General features: G+C 41.8%; 1 long non-coding RNA gene across 3 annotated transcripts in view; it reads right to left on the bottom strand.

Annotated features, from left to right (window-relative positions):
• The window catches only part of LOC144507106 (uncharacterized), a 59152-nt gene that overhangs the window by 28741 nt on the left and 11650 nt on the right, over positions 1-18761 (bottom strand). The window contains exon 3 of one of the 3 annotated variants that reach the window (XR_013500024.1): positions 13238-13311. The exons of the other annotated variants lie outside the window; for them this stretch is intronic. This is a non-coding gene — a long non-coding RNA (uncharacterized LOC144507106). The remainder of the gene's footprint in view (positions 1-13237; positions 13312-18761) is intronic. 3 annotated transcript variants of the gene reach the window in all.

The raw sequence follows: 18761 nt of genomic DNA, 5'->3' as shown, positions 1-18761 counted from the left end.
GTTTCCACTTGGCCACCGTATTTCTAATGGAAGTTTAAATCAGAAGTGGATAGTTCATGATATGACATGTCTATGTTTGTTGAAATAGTCCTTTACTGCCTTCAATAAATTGTTGCCTGAAGGCCTCTGCCTCTCTAGATAGCCTGAACTTATACTTGATAGAATTGCCCAGGGAACGATTGAAGAGATCAGAGTTTTTTAAAAATCTGGTGTACTCCATGCAAAACAGAAGTTGCAAAGAGAAGGGGGAAATAAAAATCAAAGGTAAACAAGAAGTATCCCCATGTTAACTTTTTTCTAATGAAAAGGTGAACTTAAAAGTTAAAAATAAAATCTTAATTGATAGGAAAGTCAAGAGAGAAACTTGAGGGTGAAGGGGCCTCCTAAAACAGCATCTAGTTTTGTCAAAGCTGTTGAGCGGGGGTGGGGGTGGGCTGCAGCTTGATAGACAACTCATGAGGTATTAAGGGGGATAGTAGAGGAGACGGTGGGTCATTCAAGGGAAGAAGGAATAGTGATCGGACTATGGGGGGAAGAAGGAAAATGGAAGCTGAAGAGGTAGGGCATGAGTGATTAGGGGATTATATAGGAAAGTTGTTGAAAATAATCAAAGCTTCTTCTGCACACCCCTTTATCTCAAATGCCACCTGAAATTGGTGGCTTTCTTCCCTTACCACACTGTATCTCCGAAATGGAAAAATAAGATGAAGGGGAAATAAAGGAGTTGAAGCGGAATATCAGCACCATAAAGATATCAGATGCAGGTAAAAGTATGACCATATTCTCGAACTTATTGGGTGTAATGTCAGGGAAGATTGATCAGTAATAGATATGTTTAAGTGTAACGGACAATCAGGCATGTCAGAATAAGACTTATTCTGACATGCCTGATGTTGCTTATTGTTAAAATTACAGAAAATTAATGACGGTAATGTATTTACATAATGAATTATTAAACAATGCATCCTCTGGTTCTGACCAAAAAAATGCTGCATTACTGGGGAGTAGTGGTACCATGTGTTGAAAGGGTTGTCATTAAATGAAAGACAGACTTGCATTTACAGCGACCATTGGCTTTTTCAAAGTGCTTTAAAGGCTAATTTAGAAGCACAGTTATCAAGGCCACATTGGACTAGAATATTAGAGCAATGCTTCCCAAACCAACTTCCAATGTGACCCCATTTTAACACTTGAAAATTAATATGATCCCAGACATCATCAAAAACCATTTATAAAGCAGCATAGAGGGGATTGTGGTATTGTTACTGGAATGATAATACAGAGACCCAGGACAATGCTCTGGGGACCCGAGTACAAATCACACCATGGTAGAATTTCAAGTCGATAAAAATCTAATGATGACCATGAAACCATTGTCAATTGTCAAAAAAGCCCATCTGGTTCACTGATGTCCTTTAAGGGAAGGAAACCTGTCACCCTTGCCTGATCTGGCTTATGTGAAACTCCAGATCTGCAGCAATGTGGCTAACTCTTAAACACCCTCTAAATTGAGTTGAAAGGCAATTAGGGCTGGGCAAAAATGCTGGCCTAGCCAGCAACACGCGCATCCCATGAATGAATAAAACACAAAACAGTAAGTTTGTTATGGATTGACAAAATCAAAAATATGAAAATGAATTTTTAAGTACTTTGTAAAAATACTATACTCATGTACTTTTCAGCAATGCTCACTATATTCCCTCATGACAGAAGACTCATTGAACCTCCCTTCTCCCCACAACACAAACATTGTAATTAGTCTCTCTCCCCTGCTTAACCAAAGACACCAGCCCTTTCTTGCTAATCCTCCTCACTCACCACAAAATAGCTCCACTTCTGGACTCCCTCACCTCCACAACACAAACAAGCCCTCTTGCCAACACCCCACTCAAGTCAGTTAGCAGCCCCATTTTCTGTCATAAGATGGGGCTGTTTGCTGCCACTGTATGATATATGATGGTTTCTTTAGATATCTCAATGAGGAGATATCGAAACTTGTATTTTTAAACACGAACTGCTCATTGGTCTTCTTTAACTATTTAAAGATCCAAGGTATGGTCATGTATGATGCAGTTCTATGCCGGTAGGCTGCTTTCTTAGTGGTTCTATCGAGACTGTTCTCTGAGTATATTACCATGTGACTCTATACATAATGCCATGAGCATTCCAATGTAGTAACAGGAATCAATGGCATCTGTGAAGAATCACACTGTTTCTCATCCTGCTCACACAGCCCGAAACATCTTCGGTGAGACGCTAAGCAGAAATTAGATTTAAATCATTAACAGAATTCAAACTAAGATCCTGAAAGATATTTGGAATTGAGGGAGACATAAAAAGAAAGTCAAAAGTGTTGCACCTGAGTGGCTACATGGTAATTTTGGAATATCCTGAAATTGTGAGGGGCAGGGGAAGGGGCTGGTGTTCAATGGCAGTAATGCCACTGGATATCACAGGAAGATAATCTAGTTTTCTTGGCAATGATCAGTTATGAGGAACTGCGAATGGTACTGAATACTATGCAACTATCAGCAAATATCCGCATGTCTGCCCTTATGATAGAGGGAAGGTCATTGATGAAACAGCTGATGATTGTTGGCCTCAGGAGTTCCTCAGTGCATTTCTGTAGCAATATCCTGAGGCTGAGAAGATTGGTCTTTACATAATCATAAAATCTCATAAAAAAGTAGTTTATGAGCCAGAGAACATTCTACAATTAGAGTTGAGTTATTGGGAGCATTTTCTTTTTTTTTTGAATAACATACAAACATTTGTTAAATAAGTTTAAGTTTATTTATTAGTGTCACAAGCAGGCTGACATTAACATTGCAATGAAGTTACTATGAAAATCTAGTTGTCACACTCCGGCACCTGTTCGGGTACACTGAAGGAGAATTTAGCATGGCCAATGCATCTAGCCAGCATGCCTTTCGGACTGTGGGAGGAAACCGGAGCACCTGGAAGAAACCCACGCAGACATGGGGAGAACGTGCAAACTCCACACAGGCAGTCACCCGAGGCTGAAATTGAACCCAGGCACTGTGAGGTAGCAGTGCTAACCACTGTGCCACCCATGTATAGTGGAATATGCAGAACATTATAATGTTAAAGAGAATCTACACAGTGTGGCTGGTCCATGGCTTAAAGCAAGTATCAAAAAAGTGTTGCTGCCTTATGTCTTTTTAAAGAGGCCCAGTCCCTGTAAAAGCAGTACTCTGCCAAGCAGTAACATTGTCTCTTTCTTGGCAGCCACACTACATTTTTAAAATCTTAAAGTCATTGCCAAGTGCTGCTCAATAATGCAGCTAAGCAAAAATGCTATTTCTGAAGTCATGCACCTGGAGGGAGGTTTGTTTTCAATTGAATGGGGACATTAACTTTCAAAATGTCCATTTATTTCATAAATTTTTATTGGAGCAGCAGCAGCAAATAGATTTATTTTAATATCAGTGAAACTGTGTTCATTAAATGGGCAGCATAGCAAATCTAAATTGTTGCAGAGGCTTGGAAACTTTATCAACATAAATGGAATACCAAGAAACAAATTTCTCAAATGTTATAAAAATAAATGTCTTGCATTAATATTAATTGGGACATGCAAGGATCAGCGAACTCACGGTTCCGTCCTTGCAAAATGCATTGTGCTAATGTCTATAGTTTATTCCCCATAACCAAATCCCTATCTGTTGTAGTTGTACTGAGTCGGTGTTTGTATCTGGTCTCTGAGCAGCACTGTTTGTTTAAATCGTAATTAACAAGAATGTCACATATCCAAATCTGATATATGGCTTCCCAAGGCCAAAAACTAATATGGACCTAAAGCAATTACCTGTACAATGAATGACCTGCTATATCAATACAAAATATTGCAGTTGAACTACTGGGCCCATTTAAATCTTTTTCAAATTTTTTCTTACATAAGCCACCTGGTATAATCTAACTTTCTGCTCACCACATATACTTAACATTCCTCTTTCAAACAACTATATCATTCCCATTTTAGAGTACTCCACATTCTAAACAATATTTGAATAGATGTTTTGGAATCACTTTTTCAGTTGTGATGATCACTTTAAATTTGTAGCTTCCATTTACAATCTTGCCAATCAGTGCAAGCCATCGCTACTTACCTCATTGTGACCTTTATAATTTTGAAAACATCTATCAGAAACTCACTATGTTTATAATAAATAAGTGTAGTTTAGAGCCCTCCGAAACATAATTGCCACAATGTGCCATTCAAATAGTTCCTTTAACACCTACCTTTTTCTGTGGCCTGCAATCTGCTTGAACCCCACAATCTTCTGCGATATCGAATTTCTGCCTCTTGAGTATCTCCATTTTAATTGCTCTACTGTCAGTGACAATGCCTTCATCTGTCTAGGCCCCAAGTTCTTTAATTCACTCCCCACATCTGTGACTCTCTACCTAGTTTTCCTCCTTTTGGACGCTCCTTAAAACTATGTTTTTGACCAAACTTTGATTGATCTGACTTAATATCTCCTTATGTAGCTTGTCCTTGTGTCTGTCATATTTCATTTGATAATGCTTCTGTGAAGTGCCATTTATATTTTATTACATTAAAATATGGTGAGTTGTGCTTACTAATTTCACTGTTATGGACTCTATAGGTTATTTAATCTTTTGCTGTTGGTAAACTATTAATTTATCCTTGAAGAGGGGAGTGTCATTTATCTTTAAATGAAGATTAAAACTTGAGGCCCTATCTGCCTCATCACTGGATATAAAAGATCCTATGGCACTACCGGAAGATATCCACTCCTTCTGATGAAGGAGCAGCGCTCCGAAAGCTGATTGGCATTTGCTACCAAATAAACCTGTTGGACTTTAACCTGGTGTTGTTAAAACTCTTACTGTGTTTAGCCCAGTCCAACGCCGGCATCTCCACATCATGACTACCGGAAGAACAGGGAATTTTCCCTATGTCCCATCCAACACTTGTACATCAACCAACATCACATATTGTTGGGTTTTCATGTTCTTGGATTGACTGCTTTGCTCGTTTACATTACAAATGTGACTGTACTTCAAAAGTACACTACTCCTTGTCATAAGGACATAAAATCCAAGTTTTTGTCCCTCCTGACCTGGCTGCAACTACACAAGATTTTTGTTTAAATCAGCAACCTTCTCAGATATCTCCTTTTTTTGGAGACCACTTGAGGCCAGACTGTTCTCAATCGATTGAAGTTGATTAGTTACCTAATGACTTTCACCATTGGTTTCCTCAGACTGTTATTTATTAGCAACTGCTGTGCTTCAGGTAGGGTCAAAGAAATATAGACCATTTTCCAGCATGCAAGGCAGAAGTCATTTTGATGGTAAACTTCTAAAAACAAGTTAATTTTAATTTTAGTGTAATGTACTGAAGATTAAAACAGATAAAATATTTCATTTTGTCACCATAATGAGCTGCATCTACATTTATTGTCAGCTGTGGCTCAGTTTGCAGTACTTCATTCTGAAGCAAAAAGTTGTGGGTTCATTCTAGGGACTTGAGCACAAAAATAATGGTTGATATTCCAGTGTAGTACTGAGGGAGTGCTGCGGTGTCAGAGTGAATGAGACATTAAACTGAGATCCTGTCTGCCCCTCAAGTGGACATGAAAGATCACTTCGCTATTTTGAATATGGTTGTGGGAGCTAGCCCCAGTATGGTTTTGAGAGTAATGGTGAGTGTTTTTCTCCCCGCCCCCCAAAACTGAAAAGAAGGTTTGCATTTATGAAGTACCTTTCACAATCTCTGCACGTCCTAAAGTGCTTTACAGCCAATTAAAGACTAAGTATTGTTACTATTGCAATGCAAGAAACATGGCAGCCAATTTGAGTACAGCAAGCTCCCATACAGTAACATGATAATAATTAATCTATTTTTGAAATGTTGGTCATGGGGTAAATATTGGGTAGGTCACAAGGGGGTAACACACCTGCTCTTCTTTGAAATAGTTCCATAGAACGTTTTACATCTTTTGGAGAGAGGGGAGACAATGCATGTGTTGTTCCCCCACCCCCAGGTCTTTGTACTTGGACCACTGTTCCTTTAATGACACGTACTTGGATTTATAGGGCATCATTTCAAAGCTTGCAGATAATACAAAACTCAATGAACAGATGAGGAGAAGAGAATTTTAGAAAATTTAAGATGGGTGGTCACCTGGTTGATGATATTTGATGCAGGGAAAGATGAAGTGCTACATTTTGATTAGAATAACGAAAGACAATATGAACTAATCGGTACAATTTTAAAGGGGGTGCAGAGGTGCCAGGGTGGTGGGTGGGTGGTGTAAGTACACAAGCCATTGAAGTGCTAGCCCGGGAAAAAAAGCATCAAGATCCTGAGTCTTATTAACACAAGAGAAGAGCACGGCAGCACAGCGGTTAGCACTGCTGCCTCACAGTTCCAGTCTTGGGTCACTGTCTGTGTGGAGTTTGCACATTCTCCCAGTGTCTGCGTGGGTCTCCTTCAGGTGCTCCGGTTTCCTCCCACAGTCCAAAGATGTGCGGGTTAGGTTGATTGGACATGATAAATTGACCCTAGTATCAGGGGGATCAGCAGGGTTAAATATGGGGGATTACGGGGATAGGGCCAGGGTGTGATTGCGGTCAGTGTAGTCTCGATGGGCTGAATGGCCTCCTTCTGCGCTGTAGGGATTCTATGAAAAGAAAAATATGCCGGACCTTTATAATGCACTGGTTATATTGTGACTTATTCTGGGCATTGTATCATAGGAAGGTGGCCAAGGCCTTGCAGAGGGTGGAGAGGAGATTTACTAGGAAGGCATCAGGGATGAGACATTTGAGTAACATGGAGAAACTAAAAAAGCTAGGGTTGTTAATCTTAAGAGCAGAGAAAATTTGATCGAGGCAAAATCATGTATGGCATAAGGCAAAACTGTATCCAGTAGCAAACATGTTAGTAACCAAGGGACACACAGTTAAGGTAACTGGTAAAAAAAATCAGAGGTAAAAAAAAAAGCAGCACTTTGCTATGACTGCCTGAATGGGTGGTGGAAGCAGATTCAATGGTAACATTCAAAAAGGGAATTTCATAAATACTTGAAAGAGAAAGATTCACAGAGCAATGGCGAACGTGCAGGGAGTAGAACTGATAGAACAGTTCTTTCAAAGAGCCAACACAGACACGATAGCCAAATAGCCTCTTTCAGGGCTGCTTTATTCTCTGGCTCTTAAGTTTTAGAACATAGAACACAGAAACAATACAGCACAAACAGGCCCTTCGGCCCACAAGTTGCGCCGGTCATGTCCCTACCTACCTAGGCTTATATATAGGCTTACCTATAACCCTCAATCCTATTAAGTCCCATGTACTCATCCAGAAGTCTCTTAAAAGACCCTATCAAGTTTGCCTCCACCACCATTGACGGCAGCCGATTCCACTCACCCACCACCCTCTGAGTGAAAAACTTACCCCTGACATCTCCTCTGTACCTACTCCCCAGCACCTTATAGCTGTGTCCTCTCATAGCAGCCATTTCAGCCCTGGGAAAAAGCCTCCGAGAATCCACCCGATCTATACCTCTCAATATCTTCTACACCTCTATCAGGTCACCTCTCATCCTTCGTCTCTCCAAGGAGAAAAGACTGAGCTCCCTCAACCTATCTTCATAAGGCATGCCAACCAATCCAGCCAACATCCTTGTAAATCTTCTCTGCACCCTTTCAATCATTTCCACATCTTTCCTGTAATGAGGCGACCAGAACTGAGCAGTACTCCAAGTGGGATCTGACGAGGGTCTTATAAAGCTGCATCATTATCTCCCGACCCCTAAACTCAATCCCTCGATTGATGAAGACCAGCACACCATACGCCTTCTTAACCACCTCCTCTACCTGCGAGGCCGATTTAAGAGTCCTATGGACCTGGACCCCAAGGTCCTTCTGATCCTCTACACCGCTAAGAGTCTTACCCTTGATATTATATTCCTTCATCCCATTTGACCTGCCAAAATGGACTACTACACATTTATCCGGGTTGAAGTCCATCTGCCACTTCTCCACCCAGTCTTGCACCCTATCTATGTCACGCTGCAGCTTCTGACATCCCTCCAACTTATCCACAACACCACCAACCTTCGTGTCGTCGGCAAACTTACCGACCCATCCCTCCACTTCCTCATCCAGGTCATTTATGAAAATGACAAACAGCAAGGGTCCCAAAACAGATCCCTGGGGCACTCCACTGGTGACCGACCTCCATTCAGAAAAAGACCCATCTACAACCACTCACTGCCTTCTGCAGGCAAGCCAGTTCTGGATCCACAAGGCAACAGCCCTTGGATCCCATGCCCTCTCACTTTCTCGAGAAGTCTTGCATGGGGGACTTTATCGAACGCCTTGCTGAAGTCCATGTAAACCACATCTACCGCTTTTCCTTCGTCAATGTGTTTAGTCACATTTTCAAAGAACTCCACCAGGCTCGTAAGGCATGATTTGCCTTTGACAAAGCCGTGCTGACTACTTTTGAGCATACTAAACTTCTCTAAATGTTCATAATTCCTGTCCCTCAGGATCTTCTCCATCAACTTACCAACCACTGAGGTGAGACTCACCGGTCGGTAATTTCCTGGGCTATCCCTATTCCCCTTCTTGAATATAGCAACCACATCTGCAATCCTCCAATCCTCCGGAACATCTCCCGTCTCCATCGACGACGGAAAGATCATCGCCAGAGGCTCTGCAATCTCTTCCTTCGCCTCCCACAGTAACCTGGGGTACATCCCATCCAGTCCCGGCGACTTATCTATCTTGATGCTATTCAAAATTTCCAACACATCCTCTTTCTTAATGTCCACATACTCAATCTTTTTAGTCCGCCTCAATCCTGTATTTTATTTTATTGAATTTTATTTTATTGAAAATTGTTCAGGGTTGATTTAGCAATGGCAGTGCGTTTTTGCATCAAGCAAAGTCCCAGAAACAACTCCAGAGATTGAAGACTATTCTATTTATCTGAAAGAGGGGAGGGCAAGAGGGGCATTATTACAAAATATGTTTATTTAAAATATGTTAGAACTGTAATGTAGAGAAGACTGGATGGGAGCATTAATACCTTCTCTTGGATTTGAAACCAGCCAACATTAATGAGGGAAAACTGTTTACCTTTCTCATATCTCCAGGATAAGCCCACAGCACAAAATCACTAGTCTGAGGCCAATTAGATGGTTAGTTTGAAAAGTGGAATTCTTTAATACTGCAAAGCAGTAGCAGGCACATTAGCAACATTTAAGAGGCATCTGGATGGGTACATGAATAGGGAGGAAATAGAGGGATATGGACCGAGTAACGTCTGAAGGTTTCTTTTTAGTTTAGTTAGGTATCATGACTGGCACAAGCTTGGAGGGCCGAAGGGCCTGTTCCTGTTCTGTACTTTTCTTTGTTCAAAAGCTGCTTTTACAGAACTGTTTCTTGCTGCAAGATCTGTGTTAATATTTTGAACAGGGTTGAAGATGTTAAGTTAACTTAAATATTTTCTAAGTTTAATGCGATTAAAATAACTGTGTGCTTCAATTTTAAAAGCCAGAATTAGGATTTCAAATCATCTCAAAAAACATGTGGCCCAAGTTTAGTTAATTAGTGGGGAAGAAAAATGAAAATTCAGCAAAAAGTATTCAAGACGAAACAAAGATATACTCAAAAGTTTAAAGTTTATTTACTACTGTCACAAGTAGGCCCACAGTAACAATGCAATGAAGTTACTGTGAAAGTCTCCTAGTCACCATATTCCAGTGCCTGTTCGGGTACACAAAGGGAGAATTTAGCATGGCCAATGCACCTAACCAGCATGTCTTTTGGACTGTGGGAGGAAACCAGAGCACCCGGAGGAAACCCACACAGACGTGGGGAGAACATGCAGACTCCGCACAGACAGTGACCCAAGCCAGGAATCGAACCCGAGTCCCTGGCGCAGTGAGGTAGCAATGCTGACCACTATGTCACCGTGCCGCCACTTATAGAGTCATAGAGGTTTACAGCATGGAAACTAGCCCTTCGGCCCAACTTATCAATGCCACCCAGTTTTTAACCATTAAACTAGTCCCAATAGCCTGTGTTTGGCCCATATCCCTCTATACCAATCTTACCCATGCAACTGTCTTTTTAATGCTTTTTAAAAGACAAAATTATACTCGTCTCCACTACTACCTCTGGCAGCTCATTCCAGATACTCATCACCCAATCAACTTTTGATAGTTCCTATCTAATACCATCAAAATTGGCCTTGCCCCAATTTAGAATTTTAACTTTTGGGCCACACCTATCATTCTCCATAGCTATCTTAAAACTAATGGAATTGGTCATATGAATTTTTCTTGAAACTTCTGGTGTTCAAAAGGGAGGGACACAAGTGGAACATAGGAAAAACCAGGGAATTAGTCCGTTGAGCCTGTTCCATCATTCAATGCCTTCGTGGATTATCTGTAACCTAAATTCATGTACCTGTCTTTACCCATGTCCCTTAATGCCTTTGAGTAACAAAAATCTCAATCTCAGATTTAAAAATCAACTGATCTTGCATCAATTTCAGTTTGCAGAAGAGTTCAAAATTTCTTCTTCCCTTTCCTAATTCCACTCTTGGAGATCAGGCACTAATTTTTTGACAACATGCATGCCCTCACCTCTCCAACCAGCAGAAATATGGTAGATAGAGGTAAATTGAGTTCCCCTTAATAGCTTGAAAATTTGGATGAAATTACTTATTAACCATCTAAATTTCAGAGAAAAGAACCCTTGCATGTGTAATCTCTCCTCGCAATTTAACACTTGGAAGTCAAGGTATCATTCTTGTAAATGCACTCCCTCCAATACCTTCCTAAAGTTTGGCACCCAGAATTGCTAACAGTACTCCAAGGTGTGGTCTACCTAGAGCTTTGTAATAGTATACATGATTGAGGTGTGTACAATTAAGATGTATGGACAGGGCAAATAGGAAGCAGCTATACCCCTTGGTTGAGGGGTCAATCAGGAGGGGGCACAGTTTTAGGGTAAGGGGTAGGAGATTCAGAGGGGATTTGAGAAAAAACTTTCTCACTCAAGAGGGTAGTGGGAATCAGGAATGCACTGCCTGGGAAGGTAGTGGAGGCTGGAAACCTTACAACCTTCAAAAAGTATTTGGATGAGCACTTGCAACATGATAACATTCAAGGATATGGGACAAGTGCTGGAAGATGGGGTTAGTGTGACTTTAGTGGTAGGTATCTTGACTTCCAAAAGGCCTTTGACAAGGTGCCTCACGGGAGACTGCTGAGTAAAATAAGGGCCCATGGTATTCGAGGCAAGGTACTAACATGGATTGACGATTGGCTGTCAGACAGAAGGCAGAGAGTTGGGATAAAAGGTTCTTTCTCAGAATGGCAACCGGTGACAAGTGGTGTCCCGCAGGGTTCAGTGTTGGGGCCACAGCTGTTCTCTTTATATATTAACGATCTAGATGACGGGACTGGGAGCATTCTGGCCAAGTTTGCCGATGATACAAAGATAGGTGGAGGGGCAGGTAGTATTGAGGAGGTGGGGAGGCTGCAGAAAGATTTAGACAGTTTAGGAGAGTGGTCCAAGAAGTGGCTGATGAAATTCAACGTGGGCAAGTGCGAGGTCGTACACTTTGGAAAAAAGAATAGAGGCATGGACTATTTTCTAAACGGTGACAAAATTCATAATGCTAAAGTGCAAAGGGACTTGGGAGTCCTAGTCCAGGATTCTCTAAAGGTAAACTTGCAGGTTGAGTCCGTAATTAGGAAAGCAAATGTAATGTTGTCATTTATCTCAAGAGGCTTGGAATACAAAAGCAGGGATGTACTTCTGAGGCTTTATAAAGCACTGGTTAGGCCCCATTTGGAGTACTGTGAGCAATTTTGGGCCCCACACCTCAGGAAGGACATACTGGCACTGGAGCGGGTCCAGCGGAGATTCACACGGATGATCCCAGGAATGGTAGGCCTGACATACGATGAACGTCTGAGGATCGTGGGATTATATTCATTGGAGTTTAGGAGGTTGAGGGGAGATCTGATAGAAACTTACAAGATAATGAACGGCTTAGATAGGATGGACGTAGGGAAGTTGTTTCCATTAACAGGGGAGACTAGGACGCAGGGGCACAGCCTTAGAATAAAAGGGAGTCACTTTAGAACAGAGATGAGGAGAAATTTCTTCAGCCAGAGAGTGGTGGGTCTGTGGAATTCATTGCCACAGAGGGCTGTGGAGGCCGAGACGTTGAGCGTCTTCAAGACAGAAATTGATAAATTCTTGATTTCTCGAGGAATTAAGGGCTATGGGGAGAGAGCGGGTAAATGGAGTTGAAATCAACCATGATTGAATGGTGGAGTGGACTCGATGGGCCGAATGGCCTTACTTCCGCTCCTATGTCTTATGGTCTTATGGTCTTATGGTCTTATTGTTGGTGCAGACTCGATGGGTCGAAGAGCTTTTGCTGTACTGTATGCCTATAACTTGTCCATTTTGGTCACCCTTTCCAACAGTGTGCAATTATTTAGTGCCTGTAATGCAGTAAAGCATTTACCAAGACTGCATTTAACTTAACCCATTTTGCCAATGCCAAAAATACATGTTTAGGGCTATCCTTGGCATGCAAGTTGCCCCCCCACCCCCCAATACAAGTGTTAAATTGCGAGGAGTAATTTATTAGAAAGGATCGAGAATTGGTTAATGGACAGGAAGCAGACAGTAGGGATAAATGAGGCATTTACAAATTGGTAGGCTGTGACGAGTGGACTGCCACAAGGATCAGTGCTGGGGCTGCAGCTATTTGCAATCTATATTAGTGATTTAGGTGAAGAGTCAGAGTAATTATCTAAGAATTTTTATTCTTTCACGGGATGTGGACATTGCTGCAAGGACATAAAAAGCTGCAGAAAGATATACTGAGATTAAGTGAGTGGCAGATCGAGTACAATGTGGGAAAGTGGAAAACTTTGGTCACAAGAATTAAAAAAGCAGAATATTTTTTAAAAGGCATAAAACTTGTAAATGTTGATATTCAGACAATTTTGTGCATACCTGTACAAGGAGTACCAAAGTTAGCATGCAGGTACAGCAAGCAATAAGAAAAGCAAATGGCATTAATCTTCACTGCAAGGGAATTGGAATGCAATAAAGATGTCTTGCTATAACTGTTCAGGACTTTGATGTGACCACACTGCATACAGTTTTGGTGTTAATATTTCAGGAAGGATATACTTACAAAGGTTCACTAGATGCAGCCCAGGGATGAGATGGCTGTCCTATGACAAGGCGCTGAATAAATTGTTTTTTTTTCTGTTGTTGAGAAGAATGGGGTGGTCATTGAAACATTCAAAATGAAGAACCTTGACAGGTTTGATACAGAGAGATTGTTTTCCCTGGCAGGGGAATTGAGAACAAGAGGCGAAGGATCATTCAGGAGCAAGATGAGGAGAAATTTCTTAATTCAAAGGGTTGTGAATCTTCAGAATTCCCTATCCTAGAGGATTGTGGATGCACCACCATTGAATATATTCAAGGCTGTGATAGACAGTTCATTAGTCTCTCAGGAAATAAAGAGATATGGGTGGGAAAGTGGAGCTGAAGACCAAGATCATCTGTGTTCATATCAAATGGGCTGTGCTTGTGGCAACAAAAGCATAGGGGAGTGTTTTAGCAGCTGACAAGCTCAGGCAATCTCATGGAGGTGAAACTAGGTGTTGCGCTGAAGAGAAAATGGGATGCGAGATCAACTCGGGAACAAATGATACCAATATGACAAACAGTATGGTTCAGTCTAAGACAGTGGCAAGGAGAGGGCAATTGAGTTATCAGTGAGGGATCATGATCCAAGGCAATGCATTGGTCTTCCTAATATTTAACACCAGAGGAAATTACAGATCATATAGGATTGGATGTCAGAAAATCAGTCTAACAGAGGCTGGAAAAGAAAAAAAACGATGAGGAGGTTCAGAAAGTATGATCAGTATGCATGTGAAACCCGATAATGTCTTTAAGATTATAAGGGGTGAGGATTATGGCTAAGTGGATAGCGTTCCTGCACAAGAGTGAGAATGTATGAGTTCAGGTTCCACTCTAAGAGACTTGAGCACAAAACTCTAGACCAGGATTAACAAATTTTAAACCTGAAGAGCCTTATTAAATAAAATTACCTAAAACTATTGGGAACTGCACGAAGAAAATCTGGCATTTCTAAACCAAGTACTTGGCAAATTGCCAAGCATTTCTGTTAGAATGCACAATTTGCATATATAATAAATGAAATACATCTACTGAATGTGTGCAATGGAAAAATTAAAAATGAATTAGACCAGAGTTATGCTTAAGATGTAAAATTAAGACTTATTTAGGGTATTCTACTGATTCTAGTCAAAGAAAATAATTTCTAACAGCACATCCAGAATAATTGACAATAATGGTCAGAATCTTAAAACCTGTTCTTTGAATAAAGGCATCATCTATAACTATGGTGTAACGATACAATTCAGTTTATTTAGAGCACGATTTAGTTTGTGTTAAAATAGTCACTTGAAACTGTAAAAGTACAGCATATTGATTTGCCACTTATCGCCACAACAAAAAGGTTGGGTAGGCTTGGGTTATTTTCATTGGAGCAGAGAAGACCGAGGGGTGACCTGATCGAGGTGTACAAGACTATGAGGGACATGGACAGGGTGGATAAGGAGAAGGTGTTCCACTTAGTTTTAAGGATCAGTCATGAGGGGACATAGGTTCAAGATGAGGGGCAGGAGGTTTAGTGGGGGGGAAGGTGGTAGAGGCGGGTTGCTCACATCCTTTAAAAAAAATATCTGGATGAGCACTTGGCGCATCATAACATTCAGGGCTACGGACCATGTGCTGGCAGATGGGATTAAGTAGGAGTTCAGGTATTTCCAATGTGTCGGTGCAGACTCAATGGTCAAAGGGCCTCTTCTGCACTGCATGATGAAAAACGCAACTCTTTACATTTTTTGACTTATTTTTTAAAAAATGCATTTTTCACGTTCATGCAATCCAACTGAAAAGGGTAAGGAGCTGCAAGTGAGATGAATCTGGCAGCACGGTGACACAGTGGTTAGCATTGCTGCCTCACAGCGCCAGGGACCCAGTGCGATTCCTGGCTTGGGTCACTCTCTTTGTGGAGTTTGCAAGTTCTCCCTGTGTCTGCGTGGGTTTTCTCTGGGTGCTCCGGTTTCCACCCACAGTCCAAAGATATGCAGGTTAGGTAAATTGGCCATGCTAAATTCTCCCTCAGGTGTACCCAAACTGGTGCCGGAGTGTGGCGATTTTCAGTAACTGCATTGCAGCGTGAATATAAGCTACTTGTGACTAATAAACTTTACTTTAGGTTGCAGTCCCCTGATATAGACCGACATTCCAGTGCAGTGCTGGGGGAGTGCTACAATGTTGGAGGCAATGCCTTTTGAATAAGATGGTAAACAAAGGCGTTAACACCCCTCACAGGCAGCTGCAAAAGATCCCACAATACTGTTCAAAGAGCAAAGTGCCCTCTCATGTCCTGCTCAATATTTATTCTTCAGCCAACATCACTATAAAAAAGATCACACTGTGCACAAATTGGTTGGCGCATTTCTTCTATTATAACACTGACAAACTTCAAAAGGACTTAACTGGTCGTAAAGCACCTCAGACTATCCCAAGTTCTTGATGAACACTGCATAGCTCTATGTTACTGATACAGCAAGATGAATGAAAAAAGTGAGTCAAGGATAATTCCTCAGGACTTTTGTGAGAAGTCACAACATGAGATTCTCTGGCTTTGACCCCTCAGCTGGACAAAGAAGAAAAAAATATACAACATACAAGAGCAGGGAGGTTATGCTGGAGGTATATACAACACTAATTCAGCCTCAACATGAGTACCGTGTGCAGTTCTAGCTACCTCATTACAGAAAGGATGTAATTGCACTAGGGAGTACAGGTGAGATTTTCAAGGAGGTTGTCAGGATTGGAAAATTGCAGTTACAAGGAAAGTTTAAATAGATAGGGTTGTTTTCCTGGTAACAAAGGAGGCCAAGAGGAAATTTGATTGGTCTGTACAAAGTCATGGAGGACCTGGATAGAGAGGATGTGAAGAACCTATTGTCCTTGGCAGAGGGATAAGTGACAAGAGGGCATAGATTTAAAGTGTTTGGTAGAAGGATGAGAGGGGATGAGGGTTTATTTGTCCACCCAGGGGGTGATTGGGGCCTGGATTCACTGCTTGAAGGAGAATAGAGACAGAAACTCTCAACTCATTGAACGGCTTGGTCATGCCTGAAGTCCCGTAACTTCCAGGTCTGCAGTGTTGGAAAATGGAATTAGGCTGGGTGTGGGGCTTGTTCTTCAGCTGGCGCAGACTGCCTCCTGCGCCACACATTTTTCTTAATACCTGAAAATGAAAATTGTGCAGGGATGTAGAGAGGGGGTAGGGAGTGGTTTTATGTGAATTGTTTCTTAGGAAATCCAGCCTGGGCATGGTGGGCCAAATGGCCTTCTGCACAGTAGCTGATCCTAAAAAGCATCAGAGAAGGACGATGCAGTTAATTGAACTGAAGGCCACAGATAGGATGAGAAGGATAAGGAGAGATAGTACAACATGGTCAAGTCAGAGGATATCATTTGAGTGATTAGTTAGAATTGTTTCAGTACAATGACAGGTGTGAAAACCAGTTTGAAGAGATTAGAGGTGGGATTGAGGGATAGATGGACATGAATTAGGAGGCAACATGTTCAGTGATACCAAAAAGGCCAGAGAGATTGTTGATGGGGCAACAGCTTGCAAAGGCTGACTGTAGAAGAGTAGGATATTTGTGGGGTATTGATGATAGATTTGAAAGGGAAGGAGTCAGTACTGAGAAGTGGGAACCATTTACATGTCAATGAACACAATAATCAAAAAAGGAATCTGGGACATCAGTAGTTGAGAATAAGGTGTGTGGAGGGGAATTTCATGGACACCAGTGAGGTGACAAATTGTGGGGAGATGAGCAAGAAAAGGAGATATGATCACAGGGCTACAACAGGAGAAAATTTTAGCTCAACGGGCAAGGCAGACAGGGGCAGCTTTGCAGCAGTGGTAACTTAATAGATTTTCTCAATTCTAGTTGTCCACGAGACCCTTGCACTGATTGGAGGGCAGGTTGGACGGCCAATGCAAAGGAATTTAAGGAGATGGTTGACAGTGGGTGGATTAAGCTGGAGTTAACTCTGCATTCCAGGATGACAGTAAGAAGTTTAACAACACCAGGTTAAAGTCCAACAGGTTTATTTGGTAGCAAAAGCCACACCTGGTGTGGCTTTTGCTACCAAATAAACTTGTTGGACTTTAACCTGTTGGACTTTAACCTGTTGTTAAACTTCTTACTGTGTTTACCCCAGTCCAACGCCAGCATCTCCACATCATGACTTCCAGGATGATCCCAGACAGACTTGGCATAATGTGAGCATAGCCCGATAGTGTAAAATGTGATCCAGCCCGATGCAACAATGAATGACTAACCCACTTCTACATTCAAGTCTCCATCCCTTGCATTTGTATCAGGGAGGGAAAGCAAATGTTTCACTGGAGATAATGGAAAAGGAGACAGGGTGAAGGGATGATTGACAGAGCAGATCAATAATTGTACAAGTATCATGGCAAACAGAACCAAGGGATCAACAGTTAAGTGTATTGAAAATGTAATTGAGGAGTCTATTTTCCATGGGAAGATTCGAAAGTAAATGGAGATGCAACTCCCGTCTTATGCAGGGAATTGATCAGAGATGGCCTTGTGATTGAGAGATTGGAACAGCAGGGTTACTTTGGCTGAGGTGGGGTTATCGTATGGAGAACAAGGATATTAAATGACACCACCACTACCATGGTGATTTGGTAGGACAGGTATTACCTTAAGAGGTTTCAGCAAGGGCCAAGGTGTCACCACCCACAAGTCAAGTATCCAATACGTTCAAGCTGTCAATGTTATCATGCACAATGAGGTCAGGGTGACAAGTGCATTGTTCACAACTGAGTAAACATTCTGCAAGGAGAATGCAGAAGGGGGTGGGGATTGTTGATCTACTGACAGAGCTCACAGGGGCCGCAGTGGGAAGACTGAGATGGATAGGAAGGAGTTTATCAAAATTAGCCCCAGCAGGCTCTGGCTCTTGGGGTTGACACAGCTTGGGTCAGTGGGAATGTAATAGTGCTGTGTGGAGACGGGTGCATTCAAAATATGCTGACCACTTATTATTATAGAATATCCTGTCATTGTCCCACTTGCCACTCCAACACTTAGCAATTCCCTATGGATCTCTCCTTAGCCCACGACTACTTTGAATTAACATGCTGCCCCGTGACATCATCCAAAACCAATGCTAGGTTCCACACACACGCTGCTGACATCATCCATCCACCTCTCCTTCACCACCTTCCTACATGATTCTCTATTTATGTCTGGATAGTCAGGAATGGGACAGTGGATGGTGTGGTTAACCGTGTCAAAAGCTGCAGAGAGGTGGAGAAGGAAGATAATTCACCAGTCACATATCAAAGTCATAAATGACATCCTCAAAGTGGTGTAAACCGTAAGTGGATGCAAGTCAAACTTGATGCAGGAAATGTGGGCACAAATTTGCGAGGCAAAAGATTCAAGGGCTTGGGAGAGGAAAGGGAGGTTGGAGGTGGAGCAGTAGTTTACAAAGGCGGAAGGTACTTGGGTCAGTTTTGGAGAGAGCTGATGACAACAATTTGAAGGGTAGTA

Source organism: Mustelus asterias, chromosome 18 (assembly GCF_964213995.1).
Source record: "Mustelus asterias chromosome 18, sMusAst1.hap1.1, whole genome shotgun sequence".
In the NCBI taxonomy this organism is placed as follows: domain Eukaryota; kingdom Metazoa; phylum Chordata; class Chondrichthyes; order Carcharhiniformes; family Triakidae; genus Mustelus; species Mustelus asterias.
This window is presented reverse-complemented; position numbering and strand designations above follow the sequence as displayed.